We start from the raw sequence: 22,182 nt of genomic DNA, 5'->3' as shown, positions 1-22,182 counted from the left end.
GAGTCAGTTTTCCCAATGTCGTCCACTAACTGATCCAACTTCTTCCTGCTGGTTTGGGAAGTAGCTCTATTATTTGCCATTTGTCCACGGACAGAGGGTTTGAAGTCTGTGCTGGTTTTCAGCTTGCCTACTCCTGTGCTGCTATCATACAGTTCTATTGTGGTTGTTTGGAAGTATGTCTTAGCCATAGTGTTTTCTTTCTTTTTTCTTTTTTAAAGATTTATTTATTTGAGAGGTAAAGTTACAGACAATGAAAGGGAAAGACAGAGAGAAGGGTCTTCCACCTGCTGGTTCGTTCCTCAATTGGCCACAAAGGCTTGAGCTGAGCCCATCCAAAGCCAGGAACCAGGAGCTTCTTCCGGGTCTCCCACGTGGGTGCAGGGGCCCAAGGACTTGGTCCATCTTCTATTGCTTTCCCAGGCCATTGCAGTGAGCTGGAGCAGAAGAGGAGTAGCCGGGATTAGAACTGGTATCCATATGGTAACCCGCTGTGCCACAGCGCCAGCCCCATAATGTTTTAAGTAGGAGGAAAGGAATAGGGCTACAGTTGGTAGGTTGGGACTTGTGCATAGCCTCAGTCTTGATCATTGTCTCAGTTGGTAACTCACATCCACGGTCACCCACAGGAGGGTATCTACATGAAAACATCATCTGTAATTGTATGTCAGAATGGAGGCAGGGAGGCCATTTCATCTACAATACCACCTGTCTCCCTTGCAAAGTGGCCTGGAATTAAATTTGTATACCTTTCAAAGTAAGAGAATCTTTTTTTTTAAGGTAACTTGAGACGCAATACCTTGAGAACTCAAAAGACACTTCTTCCATGCACATTAACATGCTTTAAGAATAATTTCATCACGTCTCCAAGAGTTACTGAGAAGATATGCATGCAGGGTTTGCAAGGCAAAACACTTCATCATATGCCTTGCTCCAATAGCTACTAATTAGTTGTCCTAGTGGAACTGAACATGAACCTAGATCTCCAGAGAGGTCCTCTCCAACTGCACACGTGAGTACCCAGACACTACTGTATGGAATAAAAGATTAAACAGGTGCACGTGGTCTCTATCATCAACGACTTCCCTGGAACCGGAGTCGATGCCCTAACTTGTGGAGGAATGACTCTGTTCTGAAGGTAGGAGTGATTTAGTCTACCCTATCAGTCAGGGGTCAACACAGATACGTTTTACATAGGCTGGCTGTCAATCAGCCAAAAATCCAAACTAGACTCGGTGGTAGCTGATTTATAGGTCAAATATACACCTAGCTAGTAACTCAGCTGAGTCAAAACAAAAACAGTATGCCCAGAACTGGAGTGAGACGGAAGCTACGCTAGTCTCTACGTACTCCACAGATGAGCTGTTTCTAGCCGAAGGGAGAGATGGAGTGTCTGGGCTCAGGAAAGAGAGAGGGGGCAGAGGGCGGGGTGGGAAGCTGCTGCTTGACTGGACATAACCAGGATAAAAGGCAGCATAACCAGCAAAGTCTTCTCCCTTCATGCTCTCCGATGAACCAAAATCTCATTTTTTTTTCTTTTTAGCCTGAACTACTTGAGAATAAATGGTAGCACTTCAACAGCCCAGATAAGACGGGTCTGACAACAGAAAGTGTTCACACATTATCAGCATTTTTAAAAAGGAGACAATTATCTTCTAGAAATAATTGATGGAGCCAAGGACTGCATCGAGTTTTCATTTGCAAGCTTGAAATCCACTGAACAAGGTTCATGCTATGGGCTTATCTATCGCTTTCCCTAAGGACATCTTTCTGAAGGAATTATCTCATTTGAAACTAATCCCCGGGCGGTCATTCGGTGCATGTTGGAGTGCCTGGGTGTGAGTCCCAGCCCCACTTGGGCCTCCGGCTTCCTGATAATGCACAGCCTAGGAGGCAGCTGGAGCTGACTCAACTAGTTAGGTTCCTGCCACTATAATAGAAGATCTGGATTGAGTTTGGGGCTCCTGGCTGCAGCCTGGCCCAGTCCCAGCTGCTGTGGGAAATTTGGGGAATGACCCAGAAGATCTCTATCTGCCTGTTGTCTCTGCTTTAGAATAAATTAAAAATTTAAAATAATCTAGGTCTTGATTATTATAGCATAAAATAAAATAATAGTATAAATAATTAGAGGAAAACCACCCTAATGTCTGGCTAAAGAAATTCCAACAGAGCTATGTATTGGAATTCTCTTCGGTTATAATGACTCAAAATCATGTGATGGGTTCAGAGTAACATGGGAAGACACTCAGTTTATTAAATTGATAAAGCAAGTTAGATAGCCATATCAAATTGTCTTAGTTCATTTTATACTAATATAACAGAATTTCACAAACAGGGTAATTGTAAAGAAAAAATTGTATTTCTTGCAATTTGAGAAGCTGAGAAGTCCAAGGTTGAGGTATAATGTCAGATAGGGAGATGAGGATTCATTCTGCTTCCAAGGTGGAGCCTTGAACTTGGCCCCTACCCAGAGTGGGGGAGGGGCTGCCAAGTCCCCACTGGGTGGAAGGCTGGAGCCACAAACCCCCAAAGGGCCTGCACCAAGGCCTTTCCGACAGCACTAACTCCTTCCTGGCCTAAACAACTCCTGACCCTCTTGCCATGAGGGTTAAGTTCTCAACACAAGACTCTGGAGGGCATTCAAAGCCCAGAGCCAGTGCACTTGGGCTCACCCCAATCTCTGCCACGTGAACTTTGAGCTGTGAGGCTTTGGGCAGTATTTTTAAGCTCACTGTGTTTTAGTTTCCCCATCTGCAAAATGGGACGAGAAAGGAAAGCTACCTCCCAGGGCTCTTGAGACAAGCCAGGGAATGAATTCATTCATGGAATGCTGATCTGAACAGGGTCTGTTCAGTGGTAAAAAGTCAATACATGGGGCGAGTGCTGTGGTGTAGTGGGTAAAGCCGCCGCCTGCAGCGCCGGCGTCTCACATGGGCTCTGGTTCAAGTCCCGGCTGCTCCACTTCCATTCTAGCTCTCTGCTATGGTCTGGGAAAGCAGCAGAAGATGCCCAAGTCCTTGGGCCCCTGCACCCACATGGGAGACCCGGAGGAAGCTCCTGGCTCCTGGCTTCAGATCGGCACAGCTCTGGCTGTTGTGGCCAATTAGGGAGTGAACCAGTGGATGGAAGACTGTCTCTCTCTCTCTCTCTCTCTCTCTCTGCCTCTCCTTCTCTCTCTAACTCTGCCTTTCAAATAAAGAAATCTTAAAAAAAAAAAAGCCAATACATGTGAGTTACGGCGAACATTATTATTGTAATGCTATCATTTCATATCTTCCTATTTATGTCGAAAAATGTCTGTAAAATCAGACCATAGAATGTTTAACAGTGTTTACCTCTAGGAGGTGCAAGTATGGATCATTTTCCTCTTCTTTCTGCTTATTTGCATTTTTCTAATGCTTCCAACTCTGAAAATTTATTGATTTTCTAATAAGGAGCAACAAATTATTTTTAATTTGGGGGAAAAAAAATCCTTGGGATGGGGAAAGGCGGGGTGAAAGACACATTTGTATAATCAAGCACTCCCCATGCGTTAACAGCTTAGCACCCAGGCAGGGTACCGGGGTCTATCCCTACATATGAGGGGGCAAGCAGGTGAGGGGATGATAGGGGAGCCAAAGGAAATGAGGTAGGGTGACACTCTTTGTTTTGCATTCAAGGTTAAGGTTCAATGTAGCAGCGAAACAAACAAAGAAATGAAGTGCTGGGAGGGGTCGCAGGGACAAACATCGACTGGCTCTGGAAGTCTGAAAGGCAGTGGCTAATTTCATGACCATTAATAACATGTGCAGGCCTGCTGAGCAGGCTAATGGAGGGGTAATTAGAGCGTGTGCTCTAAGACAGATGACTGCTTGCCGGAGCGAGGCGGGCTCACCCCGGTGGCCACTGCCCATGGGTAGTCAGCCTGGCCAGGAAGGACCCCACCTGGTTATTGGGGAGGGATGACCTAGGCCGGCCTTTGAGGGCAGATTCTTAGTTCACAAAGGAAATGCTGGGTAAGGGTGCGTGTGGCCCAGGACCTAAGTCTGGACGTAAAACAGGCCCACATTGATATCCTGCAGTGAAATATTTTCTTATTTCACACATCTGGGACTTGGGCTTATAGGCAGACATTCAGTTCAACGAGGTTGGGAAATCAATAAGTTGTGTCATTAACCAGTAGTTTCGCAGGAGTAATGATTCACCGAGGTAGCGATTTTCTAGTCACTCGAATGGAGAAGGGGCCATTTGAAAACTTAATCTTTCTTCGCAGACAAGCAAAACAATGGATTTAACATGAATGTTTGTGACCTTTCCTTGCCTCCAACCAGATGAAGTTGTTCAGTGCCTTAATCAACATGACTAATACTTCTGTTTTCTAAAATTTGACTCTTCGATGCCAATGTTTATTTTCGAAGCAAAGATCCTCAGCTAGGTAAGTCTCAGAACGGCTCCTCTATTGGTGGGATGGTTCGCTACGGAGGATGCCAGAGGAAAACACCGGCAATGCCATTTAGGAAACTGTCCAACAATTTCCCCTTGGCGAAAACACACTGATGATCATTCCAGTGGACTTCAGTACCAGTACAGGTGTGCTTTCTTAGAAATGTTAGACCTCCCAACCAGTGCTACACAATTCCCGAAAGAATCTTAACTAACTTCCCACATTGTTAATCCTAAATTTTTCCTGGAAGTGCTCTAAGATGATAGAAAGGGAATGTAAAATGTTTAAGATGCACAAAAGCACAACAGGCTAGTGGTGCTGGCCACACAGGTGGCGGTGAGGGTACTGGGGGGGCCTGTGGGAACCTCCTCTTGCAGCCAGGTAGCAGGCCAGATGTTCTGACACACTTGATGGCCGGCAAATGCTGAGATCCTTGGCAAATGTAACGAGACAAGGAGATGGGAACCACAGGCAGAGGTTAAGCAAACTGGGAGACAAAGTGACAAGGTGTGATGGGCTCTTACAAAGAGTTAGCAGAGAACTGAAATGTTACTGAACTAATGGAAAGTATCAATCTACTGATTCAGTAAATACCCCTCATGGAGGAAATTCACTGACAGTAGTAATGTGCTACTTTGTTGTAACTGGATGGTGTATTCATTGGTGCTCATTTTAGTGCTAGGCTTTGAACATATACTATTAGAAGGTGTACACTATTAGATGTCTTAAACTATATACTTTAACCAATTAAAGTGTTTGGATGAGTGTGAACCAACTTGGGCTTTAGCCTTCTGACCTTGGCTAAGCTCCTGTTAAGTCTGTGGGGTACAGGACCCTGGAAGTACCATGGACCCCAGGAGGCAGAGGTGAGCACTGGCGCTGGGAACTCAAAGCTCAGTGAAAAGTCTGTGTGGAGAGGAGGCAGGTCTGGATTCCTTCCTCCAGCACACTTCGCCAGGTGACTGTGCCTCCTCTGTCCCAAGGCTGGAGGTTTCTTTCTGCAGAAAGTGAGCCAAGAGAGTCTGACTTTGACACCAGACATAGCTGAAAATATGCTGGATTAAACGACTGTCCTACCTCCTGACACATACACGTCTATCATTCCTGCTCTCATCCTAACTGCCAGGGAGCAGGTCAGGAGTTTTATCTCTGAAGACAGATTGACACCAACATCGCCCGATCTAAAGATATCTTTTTTTTTTTAAAGATATTTATTTATTTGGGACACACCCACATACACATGTGCATGCAAACACACACACACACACACACATACAATGGGCTCGGGGGGGCGGGGAAAGCACTCCTATCTGCTAGCTTACTCCCCAAGTGCCGTGCAACAGCCAAGGCAGGCCAAAACTGTGAGCAGAAAACTCAGTCCAGGTCTCCACACGGGCAGCAGCAATCCAACTGCTCGAGTCATCCCCAGTGCGCCTGGGTCTGCATTAACAGGAAGCCGGAGTCAGGAGCACAGCCAGGACTAAAATGCAGGCACTGAGTTGTTGTTTGCAGGCTTCTTAGCCAGCATCCTAACCTCTGGAGTAAACCAGCCCCACGACATTCACTTTTAGGGGGTTCCCCAAAGTGACCAGCAGACCCCCCCACTCCCTCCCTTGTGAAGGAAATCTACCTCTCTAAGGTCCTGCACCTCCCACCCAGAAGTTCCCATCATTTCTTGGGCCTCAGCCTTACATGTGAAGAGATGGCTTTGTCCTGACAGCCGTTGGAGGACAGCTCGCAGTGTGAAAGCCATACACCAAAACAAACTAACAGCGGGGGAGAGGAAGAAGGAAGAAATCAAAACAAGGCAGGAGCATAGGGAAACTACGCGAACAAAGTGTAATTCATATGGCAACATGAGAGAGGACACTGCATCTACGCACTTAGAATCAGACTCTAGGGAAGGGAGCACCCAGAGAATAAGAAACAGCTGTTTAAAATTAAAACTATCATAGCAGCCGCTTACAAGTTCATTACAAAGGTGGATCCTAAAACTTGAAGAACCGCTTCAAGAAATAGAACTACGATGATGGAAAACTGCAGAGAAGAGATAAGAAAATATGAAATTCAATCAAGAAGTCCAGTGTATAAGCAATAGGGTTTTCCACAAGAGAAAAACAAAAAGCCAAGGAAAGGAGAAATTATCAAAGAGGTAACACAAATTTCCCAAATTTAAGGACACAAGCTTTTATTGGCAAAGGTCTTTTGAGTACTAAGTAAAATGAATAATAAAAAGATTCACATCAAGTCACACTGAGTGAAATTTCAATATAACAGAGATAACGAGGAGGAGCAGGGCAGACACTTGCTGCAGTGGCTAAGATGTTATGTGGAGGGGTAAGCCACCCTCTGCAGCTCTGGCTTCCCATACAGGTGCTGTTCACATCCCAGCTGCTACACTTCCAATTCAGCTCCCTGCTAATGTGCCTGAAAAAGTAGTAGAGAATGGCCCAAGTGCCTGGGCCCCTGCACCTGCACGGGAGGCTTGGATAAAGCTCCTGGATTCTGGCTTTTGCCTGGATCAGCCCCTGCCATTGCAACCATTTGGGGAGTGAACCAGCAAATGAAAGATCTCTCTCTCCCCCCGCCTCTTTCTCTCTGCAAATCTGCCTTTCAAATAAATACAAAAATAGGCCGGTTAATCCTCCACCTGCAGTGCTGGCACCCTGGGTTCTAGTCCCAGTTGGGGCGCCAGATTCTGTCCTGGTTGCTCCTCTTCCAGTCCAGCTCTCTGCTGTGGCCCGAGAAGGCAATGGAGGATGGCCCAGGTCCTTGGGCCCTGCACCTGCATGGGAGACCAGGAGAAGCACCTGGCTCCTGGCTTCAGATCAGCACGGTGCGCTGGCTGCAGCACGCCGGCCACAGTGGCCATTGGGGGGTGAACCAATGGAAAAGGAAGACCTTTCACTCTGTCTCTCTCTCTCTCTCTCACTGTCCACTCTGCCTGTCAAAAAAATTAAATAAATAAATAAACACAAAAATAAATCTTAAGGAAAAAAAAAAGAAGATGCTACTTGGAATGACTGCATCCCATATTGGAGTGTGTGGCTTGAGTTCAGGATCTTCTGTTTCTGCTCCAGCTTCCTGCTGATGCACACCCTGGGAGGCAGCAGGTGATGATTCAAGTACTTGGGTCCCTGCCTCCCCCACGGAAGACCCAAACTGAGTTCTGGACTCCTGGTTTCCACCTGGCACAGCACTAACTATTGGGGAATGAATCAGAAGATAGATCTCTGTCTCTCTCTTTCTGCCTTTCAAATAAAATTAAAATAAATAGAATTAAAAATTCTTGTTTAAAAAGAGAAGGCTTTTGTGTATGGGATAGGAGAAAGGTCATATATAAAAATTAAGAATGAAAATGTTAACAAGCTTTCAACAGCTACAGCAAAACCTCATGACTTTTCTTGTTGTTGCAGTGGAGCAATGCCTTCCCAAACAAACTAGGAAAAATAATCTCCTAACAAAGTTTTATACCCAGCCAAATTATCCATCAGGTCTGGGCATAGAATAAAGGCTTATTCAAGCATGCAGGTTTATTTTGCATGTACTCTTTCTTGGAAAATATTATTCTCCACTAAAACAAGTAAGGAAGGCAAAAAAGTAAAACAAAGTAGGAATGAAGGAAAAGTTGAATCAAATCTTGGAGACTGGGGCCAGCGCTATGGTGCAGCAGGTTAATGCCATGTCCTGAAGTGCCAGCATCCCACATGGACTCTGGTTCAAGTCTCCGCTGCTCTACTTCTGATCCATCTCTCTGCCATGGCCTGGGAAAGCAGTAGAGGGTGGTCCAACTCCTTGGCCCCCTACACTCATGTGGGAGGCCCGGAAGAAGCTCCTGGCTCCTGGCTTCGGATTGGCACAGCTCCAGCCTTTGCAGCCAACTGGGGAGTCAACCATCAGATGGAAGACATCTCTTTCTCTATCTATCCTCTCCTCTTTCTGTGTAACTCTGACTTTCAAATAAATAAATAAATCTTTAAAAAATGTTTGGGGACAGATAAAAGTTGACCCAAAATTTGGAGAGAGATAAAAGATATGACTTAATAGAAATGGATGCATGGTACTTAAATTTTGAGTGATGACAGCCAGAAAAGGGAAAAAAAACAACAAGAACTTGAAATAGTTGCCTTAGGAGAATGGAAACAGGGGTTGGTTAAGAGAACAGAAAAAAATTAGCTATTTTTCAATATATTATTTTAAGAATTTATATGTATATATTATTTTAAATTTTTTAAATTAAAAAATGTATCACAAGACTAATGTAGAAGCCCAGGTATTGTTTTTTATTCAAGCATCAACTATCATTTATTTTTATGCATTCAAGTTTTCAATTTAAGCAATGAAGCACCTTTGAGAAAAAATGGGGGAAAGGAAGCACATTACCCACAATCTCACAATTCCATATAACCAGACTAACCATTTCCCTCCCAGAAGTTTCCTGAGGAAATTTTACAGTTGTAGTCATGGTTTCCACCCAGTTATACTCGACTTCCCACACCCTCCCCCAAACACACGTGACACCATGATCATAGCATAGTACTGTAACCACCTTTCTCAATGACTTGACAAGACATTTTGATCTGACTGTCCCAGTCAACACAACAGATTGCCTCTGTGTTAATCAGGATTTTTTTTTCCAGAAAAATAAGGCCAACAGGTGGTATACAGGAGATTCATGATGAATAATTGACTCACACAGTTACAGGGGCTGAGAAGTCCTGTGGTCTGCTGTGTACAAGCCAGAGACCCAAGGTTCAGTTCCCTCTGAGTCTGAAGTCCTGAAATCCAGGGACTGATGGTGACTGCCTGTCCAAGGGCAGGAGAAGAAAAGAGAGAAGAACTTCTTTCTCTGTCTCCTGTTTATTCAGGTTCCCAACAGATTGGGATGGGACCCCCAACTCTGGGGAGAGCCCTCTGCTTCCCTTGGCCCAATCCTGAAGCACAGATCCACCCTGCAATGCTGTGTAACCTGCCTGTGCTTCTCAAAGGGCCTCAGCCCTGGAAGGTTCTCCCTCCAGGGGCTGCCTCCCTGTCTCCAGGCGAGAATCAGCTGAAATGCTGCTCCCAGAAGACCTCTCTTGGCCTCTGTTTCCCAGGGGCTGAGCAGGGAAGATGGAGATATGCTGAACAGTGAACAGGTGATTTGCTTCCAGGCCTGGCTCTGCAACCAACCAGGGGCACCACTGGGACAAGGACACCCTTCTCACCTGTGAAATGAGAAGAGTGCAGCAGGCGGCCCCCAGCTCCTGTTTCAGCAATAAGTACCGAGCTCTGTAGCTTTGCAGGTCCTCACGGTGCTCTAGGTTTCCACTGTGATTTTTGGAGAAAACTTTTTGGTTTGGTTTCCCAGGCTGTGGGTTGAATAGAAATCTTGATCAGCCAGCACCGCGGCTCACTAGGCTAATCCTCCACCTTGCGGCGCCAGCACATCGGGTTCTAGTCCCGGTCTGGGCGCCGGATTCTGTCCTGGTTGCCCCTCTTCCAGGCCAGCTCTCTGCTGTGGCCAGGGAGTGCAGTGGAGGATGGCCCAGGTCCTTGGGCCCTGCACCCCATGGGAGACCAGGATAAGTACCTGGCTCCTGCCATTGGATCAGCGCAGCGTGCCGGCCGCAGTGGCCATTGGAGGGTGAACCAACGGCAAAGGAAGACCTCTCTCTGTCTCTCTCTCTCACTGTCCACTCTGCCTGTCGAAAGAAAGAAAGAAAGAAAGAAAGAAAGAAAGAAAGAAAGAAAGAAAAGAAAAGAAATCTTGATCAAATAGAACTTTTTGTTTCCCCTACATGACATCAAATAATTCAACTTAATATTTCTTTTTTTTTTAAGATTTATTTATTTATTTATTTGAAAGCTACATAGAGAGAAGGAGAGGCAGAGAGAGAGAGAGAGAGAGAAATCTTTCATCCACTGGTTCACTCCACAAATGCTCACAACATTAAGGGCTGAGTCTGGCCAAAGGCAGACTCACATGGGTGTCGCATGGGTGTCACATGGGTGACCGGGGCCCAAGCACTTGAGCCATCATCTGCTGCCTCCCAGGGTCATTAGAGAGAGGCTGGTTTAAAAGCAGAGCAGCCTGGACTGAACCCAGGCACTCTGATACAGGATGTGGGTGTCCCATGCAGCAGCTAACCTGCTGTGCCGCACATCAGCCCCATTTTAACATTTCTTGAGTCTTCCTTTTCTATTGTGAGAGAGGAAAACTGACTCATTCATTGATCAGGCAAGTGAAACAGCCTGAAATTGGAGAGTCCCCTGACATATAGAAATTTCCTTGGTAGACAATGATCCTAGGGAAATGGAATAGAATGGTGGCTGAGAGCAGAGTGTGATGTCAAATTTGGTTTCAGTTAGTCTCCGTGCACGAACTTGGGCACGTTCCTTAGAGGGCACCAACCTGGTGCTGGAGCCAGACACCCAGGGTCTGTGTCCCAGCCCCACCCTTTCCACAAAACCTCTCGTGTCTCATGACAATGGAGATAAGGAAGTGTCTGCTTCATAAGGTTGATCAACTACTTCCATGTTGAGAAAGCACTTTGGACAGCAGGCTTTGAGCTCACGCCTACAGTCACCACTGTTTGGGATTGCTGCTGTTGTTGTCATCTTGTCAATCACCCCAAATCTGTGTCTTCATTCATTCACCAGTGACTCTTTGGCAAGTGGTTTTGAAGGACTCTCACATCACTTCATTCACTTAAGATGAGATGTTTTGAATCTCAATTAAAATGTCAATAAGTCAGTAAGACTGGGATTAGGTACGCTGATACCTTTTGCAGTGACTCTTCAATACGCTTCCTGGCAGTGTATCTGGGGGAGGCTTGTCTGTAGAATGACACCCCCAGGTGGCCACTCCACTGGCCACCAAGATGCTGTGGTGCCCTCGCCTCCACTGTGCTGTCAGAGTTGGATGACACTGGGCTCAGAGTCAGCACTCCTGACTCGCATCTGGAACCAGAGTAAGTCAGGAAGGCACCTGCTACAGAGACAGGGAAGAGCTCCTCAGTGGACAGAGACAGCCTGAGCAAGACACAGATAGGAAACAAGGGCAAGACACAGTCTCCTCCTGATATGGAGGGCAGTAGGCTGACGGATGTTGGATCTGGGGGTCACATCTACCATCACTTCCCCTGTCATGTCCACTCCAGAGAATACTTTTCAAGTATTAGAAGTAAACAATGACAACTTTAAGGAAAGTATTACTGAAGTTACTAAGAGCCTATTTGTGTACATGCACAAGGCATAATTTAAATCTTTAAATACATAATTAAATGACGGTCAACCATAAGACTTTACAGAATACTTTTTGGATTGATAAATGCAGCCTATCTTGGTAGAGTATTTGTATTTCTAACATTCCATATTCAGAATTAGCATCAGAGGCCAGCATGGTGGTGGAATGGGTTAAATCATCACTTGGGATCCCATACCAGAGTGCTGGTTCAAGTCCTATTTGCTCTGCTTATGATCCAGCTTCCTGCTAATGCATGCATGACCCAAGCGCTGTGGTCCCTGCCACTCATGGAAGACATGGATGGAGTTCCGGGATCTTGGCTTCAACCTGGCCCAGTCCTGGCTGTTACAGGCACTTGGAGGGTGAATTAGATTTTTTCAACTACCTTTCAAGTAAATGAAAATAAATATACAAACCTTAAAGAAAGAATTAACATCAATGACTGTGTTTCGTCCAGCTGCCTGACAGGACCCAGACAGAACTCACAACACAGAGAAATGAAGAAATCCTGGGTAGGACAGAAAAGTTAAGAAACACGGAATGGTAGCTTTCTTCCAAAGAGAACTACTGGTCATTCCTTCTCTCCCAGTCACAGCACTTCTTCCTGCCAGGAGGCATGTCTCCCCTCCCGTGATTCTAGGATCGCTGTAGTACCCAGTTTGAATAAGACAATGCAACAAGGTGACACCTGGGACTTCTGTGACTGGGTACACCCTCTTCCCCTGAAGCACTCATCTGGGAAGCCGGTAGTCAGACAGTGAGGAACCAGAGCCACCGAGAGCCAATGAAGTCACAAGAAGAACTTATTCAATCGCATGGAGAACTGGCAGCCACGTGTGCCAACTGTGCACAGCTGGGCACCCAACCACAGCCAACATCAACTCCGCCAGCCACCTTGGGAGAGTTGGACTCATCTGGGACGCTCAACCCAACCACAGCTTCATCTGGTGTCTGACTCCAAGTGAGAACCCAGTTGAGTCCATCAATCCCCAGAACTACACATGGTACCTAATGAGAAACCACTGTATTAAGTCCTTATCTTTTGGGATGGTTTGTGATATAGCACTCTATCATCAGAACTTACCCTCACGGACCAAGTAGTTCTCATTTATGATGAATGGGAATTCCAGAAGAGCAAAGGAAATGTGGGAAAATGATATTCAAGAAAAGAATATTTAAGGTTCTTCCAGAATGGAGGAAAGGTGGAGTTCTTGGTGTGAAAATGCACGCCCCATGTCCAGCAGAGTGTTAATAAAAATAATCCACACCCAGCTGCCTTTGTGTTGAAGCTGCACAGCTGCCACACCACCGAGTTAACGGACACACAAAAAGACCATCAGGGACAGAGAACGACAATGCAGTGGCAGCAGAATTCTTAGCAACATCAGGAAATGTGTGAGAGCGGGCGAGGAGTATTTGCAGCACTGAAGGAAAAGCTGTCCATCCACAGTTCTGCACCCAGCTGCACTCCCCCTTGAGAGTGATGGTGGCAGAGATTCAAAGCCTCAAGACTCTGTCTCAGGAATTAAAGGAGGCCAAATGGCTGGTCCAGCATCTGGGAACCCAGACCAGGTACATCTTAGGATGTGTGTTTCACTGTGTTACGATTTTTGTGAATCTAAGGAAATGGACATTTTAATTATGACTAATGTGACTGTGCTTTGATAATACTAACTCCATTTTGAGCTTTTTTCCTATAACACCAGCCATATATATATATATATATATATATATATTTGACAGGCAGAGTGGACAGTGAGAGAGAGACAGAGAAAAAGGTCTTCCTTCCGTTGGTTCACCCCCCAAATGGTCGCTACGGCCGGCGCGCTACATCAATCCAAAGCCAGGAGCCAGGTGCTTCTTCCTGGTCTCCCATGCAGGAAAGCACTTGGGTCATCCTCCACTGCCTTCTCAGGCCACAGCAGAGAGCTGGACTGGAAAAGGAGCAACCAGGACAAGAACCCGGGGTGTCAGCGCCGCAGGCGGAGGATTAGCCTAGTGAGCCATGGCGCCGGCCATCAGCTATATATACTTGAGCCAAGTGGCTGGCTGATAGCGAGGAGGCCCTTACCTCACACGTGGCTGACTGACAGCCATATCCACCACTGTGTGCCGAGATGCAAATGAGACACACGGGGTCCAGGACTTTCCCCTCCAAGGCTGAGGGGAAAATACACAGCTGAGGTAATACACCTCTAGGGCCATGAAAGCCCATGCCTTCGGCCTGTCCTGGGTGAGATGCACCTCACAGGGACTCGGCTCTCTGTGAATAGCTGTTCTGAAAAGGCATCAGCCACTGGAGGCTCTGCTGCCACGAACAGTCCTTGACTTCTTTGCGGAGGGCTGGCCAGCATCTGGGCCTGTGTGAGCACCACCTCGAAGGGGTCTCTTCCCTGGGCCATCTGGAAAATGTCCTTCACTGGGTACACAGCGTTAGGCTCCTTCCAGGCACTCCATGCCCAAGTTGCTTCCTTTTACCTACTTTTGCTCATCTTCGCATTATTCCTTTTGCCTGTTTTGGTTTATTCTGCTTATGTGTGCATTGCAATAAAACAACTCTATCAGGAGCTGCCTCTGCCTCATTTGGCTTGTAACAAAAGGACCTGCCCTCTGCCCCTGGAAAAACTATAATCCTTGTGGTTAAAATTGTCCCAAAGTGGGGCCAGCGCTGTGGCATAGCTGGTAAAGTTGCTGCCTGCAGCACCAGCAGCCCATATGGGCACTGGTTCGAGTCTGGGCTGCTCCACTTGCAAACCAGCTCCCTGCTAATGGTCTGGGAAAGCAGCGGAGGATGGTCCAAGTGCGTGAGCCCCTGCTCCCACGTGGGCGATCCAGCAGAAACTCCTGACTCCTGGCTTCAGATTGGCCCAGTCTGGCCATTGCAGACATTTGGGGAGTGAACAAGTGGGTTCTCTCTCTCTCTCTCTCTCTCTGCCCCCTTCTCTCTCTGTAACTCTGTCTTCCAAATAAACAAATAAATCTTTTTTAAAAATTGTCCCCAGGTATTGGGGAAGCTGGTTTGCCCTGGCAAGTCCAGCATGGTATCTCTCCTGGCAGGTGGCACTGGGAAGGCAGAGTAGGGACTAATGGGCAGGTCTAAGGTTTCCCATGGGTCTCAGGAACATTTTTTAAGAGGGAACCATGAGAAAAGTCCAAGTTTCCTGCTGATGCAGTAGGTGGGACCCAGGCCTTCATGCTCTGGATGTCTGGGAGGTCTTTGTGTCTTGTGTTGGTGACACAGGCTGAGGAAGGCAAAGCTTTGGGTTACCGACTTCATCCCCAGTGTCTGTGAGCTTGGTGAGGGGGAGCAGAGGTGGAAAGAATCTAAACAGCAGCTGCCCCAAACTGTAGTGAAGCTGGCCCTGAACACCCTATTTAGTATTTGGGAAGCAGAGTGACAGAGAGAGAGCAAGGAAGAGACATACAGAGGTCAGAAATTCCATACACTAGCTCACTCGGCAAATGGCCACAACTGCCAGGGCTGGGCCAGGCCAAAGCCAGGAGCGAGGAACTCCATCTGGGTCTCCTACGTGGGTGGCAGGAAGCCAAGCACTTGGATCACCTTCTTCTGCCTCCCAGGTGTATTAGCAAGGAGCTAGTTTGGAAGTGGAGTAGCCAGAACTTGAACCAGGCACTCTCAAATGGGATCTGAGTGCCCCAGGCAACAGCTTAACTGACTGAGCCACAACACCCATCCCTCTAATGTAGCTCTCCCAACCTGTTCCTTGCTTTACTTTCTTTACTAGAAGGTAATAACTTTGATTTAAAAAAAAATTGTTGTGACCAACGCCGTGGCTTACTTGGTTAATCCTCCGCCTACGGCGCCGGCATCCCAGTCCCAGGTTCCAGTCCCCGTTGCTCCTCTTCCAGTCCAGCTCTCTGCTGTGGCCCGGGAGTGCAGTGGAGGATGGCCCAAGTGCTTGGGCCCTGCACCCGCATGGGAGACCAGGAGGAAACACCTGGCTCCTGGCTTCGGATCAGCACAACGCCGGCCATAGTGGCCATTTGGGGGGTGAACCAACGGAAGGAAGACCTTTCTCTCTGTGTCTATCTCTCACTGTCTATAACTCTACCTGCCAACTAATTTTAAAAAATTGTTTAGTTTTTTTCCATCTCTTCAACTACAGCACAAACTCCAAGACATCGGAGATGATCTGTTTTTTGGTTTTTTTTTTGTTTTGTTTTGTTTTTGTTTTTTTTCCCTGCTAATCCATTTACTTAAATGAATAAAGGACTTAAATTGTGTTTGGCTTGGAGTGCCACACAGTGTGGACATAGCCGGGTGTCGCAAGTGCCTCCTATGAAAAAGAAAATCGGTGGAGGGCCAGTGGTTGGCACTGAGCTCCTGTGCCAGGCTCCTACACGCCAGCCCAAAGTCATCCGCGACACCAAACCAGAACCTAAGCCGCTTATTTGTAAAATCTGACCTCCCCAGAAATCAAGAGAGAGATGATGGTCTAATCCCCCAATAGGCCAGTTTTCCAAAAATCAGGATTCTCACAGCAATCTCCAAAAGAAGCCGAGTCTACCCGAGCCGGAGTGATACGGAAGTCCCCAGCGCTTTAACCCACCCAAGGAAGGTCGCCTGAGATGATGCCATGGTAGGCAACCTCTTTATGAACTGCAGGGTTCCCTTGTTCTTGATCAGGCTGCCTTAGCAGCCCTATGTCACCACGCCCAGGTCTTCGTTGTACACCAGATGCTGCTAAACAGAACCCAATGGGATCTCTAAACTTTGGTGTGGAACACCCAGGCACACGTACGCTCGCTGCTTCCCTGGAGCTCAGTTGTTTTTTGTTTGTTTGTTTGTTTGTTTGTTTTGGAAAAGAGGGAAATGCAATCGTGGGTGATGGAACTTTTACGTTAGATCATCATGTTACAATAGGAGGAAACCACGCACAGACACCTCCCAGCTGCTCCCAAGCCTCAGCGCCTCCTTTCTGAGTTTAGCAGAATCGAGACAGCCGGAGGCAGAGGACAGCGAGTTGAGACCGTTCTGGGTTTGAACAACAAACCTGGAAGAAGCTCTGTGGGGGCGTGGGAGAGCAGCAAGGGGTCTAAACTGAGCTGAGTGGACCCTTCCCGCGGGAGCCCCCCTGGGACCCGGGAAGGAGGTAACCAGACCTGGGCAGGGGGATGGGGGGAGGGAATGGGGGAGGAGGGGGACAATGCTTGGCTCTGCACTTCTGCCCCTCTAAGAGGGTAGCCTCACTTCCTGTCCACACCCCTAACTTCCAGCGGCTTCTCCAGTCCCTCTCATTAGGCTGTAGAGCAAAAGGAGAGCAGGGGGAAGGGGCGGGGGGTGCTGAACGGTGAGCCAAGGGCACTGTGGGCGGGACTTCAGCTCCAGCTTTGCTGGGAGTGGGGGCGGAGCAACAGCCAAGCCCCTTTCGGAAGCACTGCCCCCTGTGGCTGGAGCCGTGGCTTTAAGAGTCGATCCTTGGGCCACCTTACCTGATGCCAGACAGGGTGGATTGGGTTGATCACATCGGTGGAAACTGATGAATGGCGTGTAGAAGCTTTCTTTTTCTGCTGCAACGAATCTCTGTCCTGAGCTTCCCTCCAGATTTGACATCTCGCGGGAGGTCTCTCTGCCCGGCCTCACCTGTGGGGTTCAGCACAGCCTCGCTAAAGGCCAGCGTCTGCCTGGAGTTCAGGCTCCAACCCAAACACCAAGGGCAACGTTCCTTCCTGGGGCGCCCTGGCTCCGCCTCTCTGCCCCTCCTGCCCCTTCCCTCCCCCCTGCCCTCCTCTCTTCCCCAAACGCCTTTCACTTATTTGAAATTACCAACACGGCATTTCGTGCCCTGACAGCGGCAGCCTGGTTTATAGCTTTGGAGTTTCCAGTCCACTGCCCAAATGACTCGCAGCGTTTGTTTCCTGCACCTCTTCCAGGCGGAACAGGTAAGCGAGAGACCAGAAGCCAGACGCGAGCTTCTCAGCACCGATTCGTGCCTCTGGGTACCTCTGCAGAGACCCATTAGACCCGCAGAACGACGCCCATGGACCCTGCCCGACGGGCGGTGTTGGTCCCTGATTGGAGGTCAGCAAGGCTAGCCGGCAGTGTGGACAGCAGACAGGCTTTGTCAGTCGCCTGCACCCCACTTCTTGGTGCCCCACTCTCCTAGGGGTCTTTGCGCCCTGCCTCCCAGGCTCCACACTGGAGGACCAGGCCTGCTGGCATCTCATGGCCCTGGAGAAGGAAGGCTGGAGACCGAAATGGCCTTGGCCTTGTGCTCAGAGCAGAATCATTTCTCAAAGCAAAATCACCTGCACTGCAAAGGCAAGCAAAGACTGCCAGGTGGGCGGCAGCTTTCCGTCCCCAGGACTTACCTCTTTCCCGCTTGGCAAACGGATACCCAGCCGCGACTCCGGTGATCTCATGACTTGAGGAGAGCCCACAGAGGAGGTGACAGACGGAGGTCTCGGTTACTTTCGCCGCAGGTTGCTATGGGACAGTAGGTGACCTTCAAGATGAAGAATTCCTCATCTCACAAGGAGATCACCGAGGACATAACCGTGTCTCCTCTAGCTTAGGTCTTCCCGACAGCACCGTGTCCCCTGCAGCTCTGCCACCTCTAAGCCCTGGCCAGGAGGGACAGACAGACAAATGATGCATGTTGGCCTAGCTGTGCGGGCTTGGACAAGCCACTTCCTCCCCAGGCCCGAGTTTCCTCGGCTATAAGATAGGAATTGAATGTTTGAATTATCTCTAAGATCTTCTCCAAGTTGCAAATCCTATGACTCTGTTCTGCAATTTTTATTTTTTTAAAAGATTTATTTATTTATTTAGAAGGCAGACTTGCAAAGAGGCAGAGGCAAAGACAGAGAGAGAGGTCTTCCATCTGCTGGTTCACATCTCAAATGGCCACACCTGTTGAGGCTGGACCAGGCCAAAGCCAGGAGCCTGGAACTCCATCTGGGTCTCCCACCTGGGAGGCAGAGACCCAAATACTTGGGCCATATTGTGCTGCTTTCCCAGGCGTGTGAGCAGGAAGCCGGACTGAAAGTGGAGCAAGACTTGAACCAGTGCTCACGTGGCATGCTGGCATTGCAGGGGCAGCTTAACTCACTGTACCACAACACCCTCCCCTGATCCGGCCCTTTGCAATTTGACTGCTAATATTAAATCCAAGCCCATTGATAATTATGGAACCCTAGATATCCCCACAAAAATATGAATAATTGGTGAGTTTGAGTATTTTTGCCAAAAAAAAAAAAAACATGGTCATGAGTAGCATAGTAAATTTTCCCAAACTGCACATCCCCAGGTCACCCTGATCAAGAGATAGAAAGTGGGGTCAGCTGCTGTGGCATAGTGGGTAAAGCCGTAGCCTGCAGTGTCAGCATCCCATATGGGCACCAGTTCTAGTCCTGGCTGCTCCACTTCCCATCCAGCTCTCTGCTATGGCCTGGGAAGGCAGTAGAAGATGGTCCAAGTCCTTGGGCCCCTGCACCTGCATGGGAGACCCAGAAGGAGCACCTGGCTCCTGGCTTCGGATTGGCTCAGAACCAGTGGATGGAAGACCTCTCTCTATCTCTGCCTTTCAGATAAAATAAATAAATCTTTTTAAAAAGAGAAAGCTCCATAAACTCACGTCTTGTCCCCCTCCCACCCCAGGTTCTCCATGAATGCCTCACAACGCATCTCGATGCTTCCACCTGTCTGTCTCCAATTCTGTTACTTAGGCAGAGTCACAAATAGTTCCAGCTGCATCGCCATGAACCCTGCAAGCACAATAAGTGATTTCAGGGAACTGGAAGTGGTCCTTTATTACCCAGAGAAAGAAGTTGTCAAACACAGAGGACACACAAAAGCACAGGAGTGAGAGGGAAAATGGCTTCAAACATAGCAATTGTGGCAGTGGTCAGCGGCAGCCGGCCCCTGAGGGCCGCTCCCTCACGTGGAAATCAGCCTGTTCCCCAAGGGAAAATACCAGCCATCAGTCACACATCCCACACACCCCGCTCGCAGCTCGGTGCACTCACTGGAAGGAAACTCCTGCTGCTAGACGCAAACAGATGTTGAGGGTTTCACGAGTCCCACAAACTCACACAAACAGCCTTGCCAGTGCAACAGGACTGCTCAAAGGATTCGTCTGGGGACCAGCACTGCAGCATAGTAGGCTAAGCCTCCACCTGCAGTGCCAGCTCCTAATATAGGCGCCAGTTCGTGTCCTGGCTGCTCCTCTCTGATCCAGCTCCCTGGAAAGCAGTAGAAGATGGCCCAAGTCCTTGGGCCCCTGCACCCATGTGGGAGACTCAGAAAAAGATTCTGGCTTCTGACCGGCTCAGATCTGGCCATCGCAGCCATTTGGGGAATGAATCAGCAGACAGAAGACCTTTCTCTCTGTCTCTCCCTCTCTCTGTAACTCTACCTCTCAAATAAATAAATAAATAAAAGCTTTTAAAATTTTATTAATCCCCCCAAATTGTACCTATTTAGGGGGTATAGTATGACAGTTCAATACACATATACAAAGTGTAACGATCAAATCAGGGAATTGGCATATCTATTGTATTAAGTATTTATCATTTCTTTGAGTCAGGAACATTCAAAATCCTCTCTCCTAGCTATTTTGAAATATACAATTGATTGTTTTCAACCATGATTATCCCATTGTCCTGTAGAACATTGGAGAAACACTTGAGCAGAGAAACACCAGGATAGGTGGACCAAAGCCAGCCCCAGTCTCTCCCCAGCCTCTTCCCCTTTGTGAGTGGACAAGGCCAAAGACTCCTGGGAAGTCTACTTCTGTCAGACAATTGTTCTTTGGCCATCTGATGAGTGTCAAACTCTGCTCCTCACAGCTAGGTGACTTTGCAGTGGTTTGGGTGGGATCAACCACAGCCTCAGCCCCTCCCCCGGGGGGGCGGGCCTTAATTGGCAAAACCATAGAGTGATGGCACCCTCTTTGCTGCCGTCAGCGATGGGCCTGGCCTATGCCACTCATCACATGGTCTGTAACCATGACTTAGCTCAACGCAGGCAGACTCCAGCATTCCCTGCATGGCTGGGGGGAGGTGCTCCTTCTGCCCCTGACTGGTGTGTAAGGTGGATTCAAAGCCCGAGATAGCCTTGGCCTTTTTGATGTCACGAGCAAAGTCAGTCTGTAGGTGATGCCAGGGCATGGGAGCAAAATGGACCCCGAAGAATCATACACACAAGGACCAGAACCTTGAGAAAACCTTCCCTAGAACCTGCTGCATCTTGGAGCTCACTCAGATACCTTGGCCAATACATTCCCTTCGTTGTGTGGAATAGTGGGAGATTGGTTTGCTATTAATTTGCAGCCAAAAGTCCTTTAAGCCAGACAGACCTGCAAGAGAATTACTTTCCCCAACCTCAATCTCGTCTTTTGTAAAATGGGATTCTTAAAGACCGCCTCACCTGGTGAGCCTATGTGGAATATCCTCTCCACACCTAACACTTAGTAAATATGGACTTGGTAAATGGTTTCCTCTCTTCCTCTCTCTTAAAGAGCTGGCTATTTGTAGGGAGATAAGAGAGCTGCACATGCACTCAACCGCAGAGAGAAGAAAGGAGAAAAGACCTGGGAACGAGTGCACTGCTAGCCGCACTGAAGGGTCCGGCTTTGACCTCCAGACCAGGCCAGCAGGGAATGGGATGTGGCATGGGCTCTGTGACCTTCAAATCACACGGCAAGGGCCCTCCCTCTCCACCTGCCCTGCGGCTCGCTCTGCCTCCTGTGTCGGCCTCTGAGCCCCTGGGGCTGGCTGTCGAGTCAATGTGTGATGGGCCCCAGTCAGTGTTGGTGTGACCAGAACTGAGAACACAGAAGGGGCGTGGCTGCCACACCAGCTATGGGATCTGCTATGGCAATGGGAGAGACTCATTCACACTCACTTGCTTACGTCAGCAAAGGGGTAGATGACTCTTAAGCAAAGAATGTAAAAATAGCTTTTTTCTTAAAAAAAGAAAAAAGAAATAAAAAGATTTATTTATTTATTTATTTATTTGAAAGGCAAAGTGACAGAGAGGGAGAGACAAAGAGAGATTTTCCATCTGCTGGTTCATTTCCCAAATGGCTGCAATGACTGAGGTTGGACATGGCCAAAGTCAGGAACCTAGAATTCCCATCCAGGTCTCCCACATGGATGCAGGGGCCCAGCTCTTGGGCCATTTTCCTCTGTTTCCCCAGGTGCATTAGCAGGAAGCTGGTTTGGAAATGGAGCAGCTGGAATTGGAACATATGTGATGCTGGCATTGCAAGGAGTGACTTACTGCATCACAATGTCAGTCCCAAGATAGCTTTTATTTTATTTTTTAAATTTTTATTTACTTTTTTTGACAGGCAGAGTTAGACAGTGAGAGGGAGAGACAGAAAGAAAAGTCTTCCTTCCGTTGGTTCACCCCCCAAATGCCGCTACAGCCGGCGCTGCGCTGATCTGAAGCCGGGAGCCAGGTGCTTCCTCCTGGTCTCCCAAGGGGTGCAGGGCCCAAGCACTTGGGCCATCCTCCACTGCACTCCTGGGCCACAGCAGAGAGCTGGCCTGGAAGAGGGGCAACTGG

General features: G+C 48.2%; 1 long non-coding RNA gene across 3 annotated transcripts; it reads right to left on the bottom strand.

Annotated features, from left to right (window-relative positions):
- Positions 1-241: 241 nt before the first annotated feature.
- On the bottom strand, positions 242-17,573 carry LOC149124993 (uncharacterized). Of its 3 annotated transcripts, none has more exons than XR_016211870.1 (4): positions 17,437-17,573; positions 17,103-17,253; positions 9,628-9,771; positions 242-434 (listed from the first exon to the last, which is right to left on the bottom strand). It is a non-coding gene; the product is annotated as an uncharacterized LOC149124993 (long non-coding RNA). The 3 variants fall into 3 exon arrangements; XR_016211869.1 differs by lacking the exon at positions 242-434 and adding an exon at positions 8,737-9,226; XR_016211871.1 differs by lacking the exon at positions 9,628-9,771.
- Between the last annotated feature and the right edge of the window lie 4,609 nt (positions 17,574-22,182).

The sequence above is a fragment of the Oryctolagus cuniculus genome, chromosome 8 (assembly GCF_051225735.1).
Source record: "Oryctolagus cuniculus isolate XC-2025 breed Fujian yellow rabbit chromosome 8, ASM5122573v1, whole genome shotgun sequence".
Lineage (NCBI taxonomy): Eukaryota > Metazoa > Chordata > Mammalia > Lagomorpha > Leporidae > Oryctolagus > Oryctolagus cuniculus.
The sequence above is the reverse complement of the archived record's forward strand: the minus strand, read 5'-3'. Positions and strand labels throughout refer to the sequence as shown.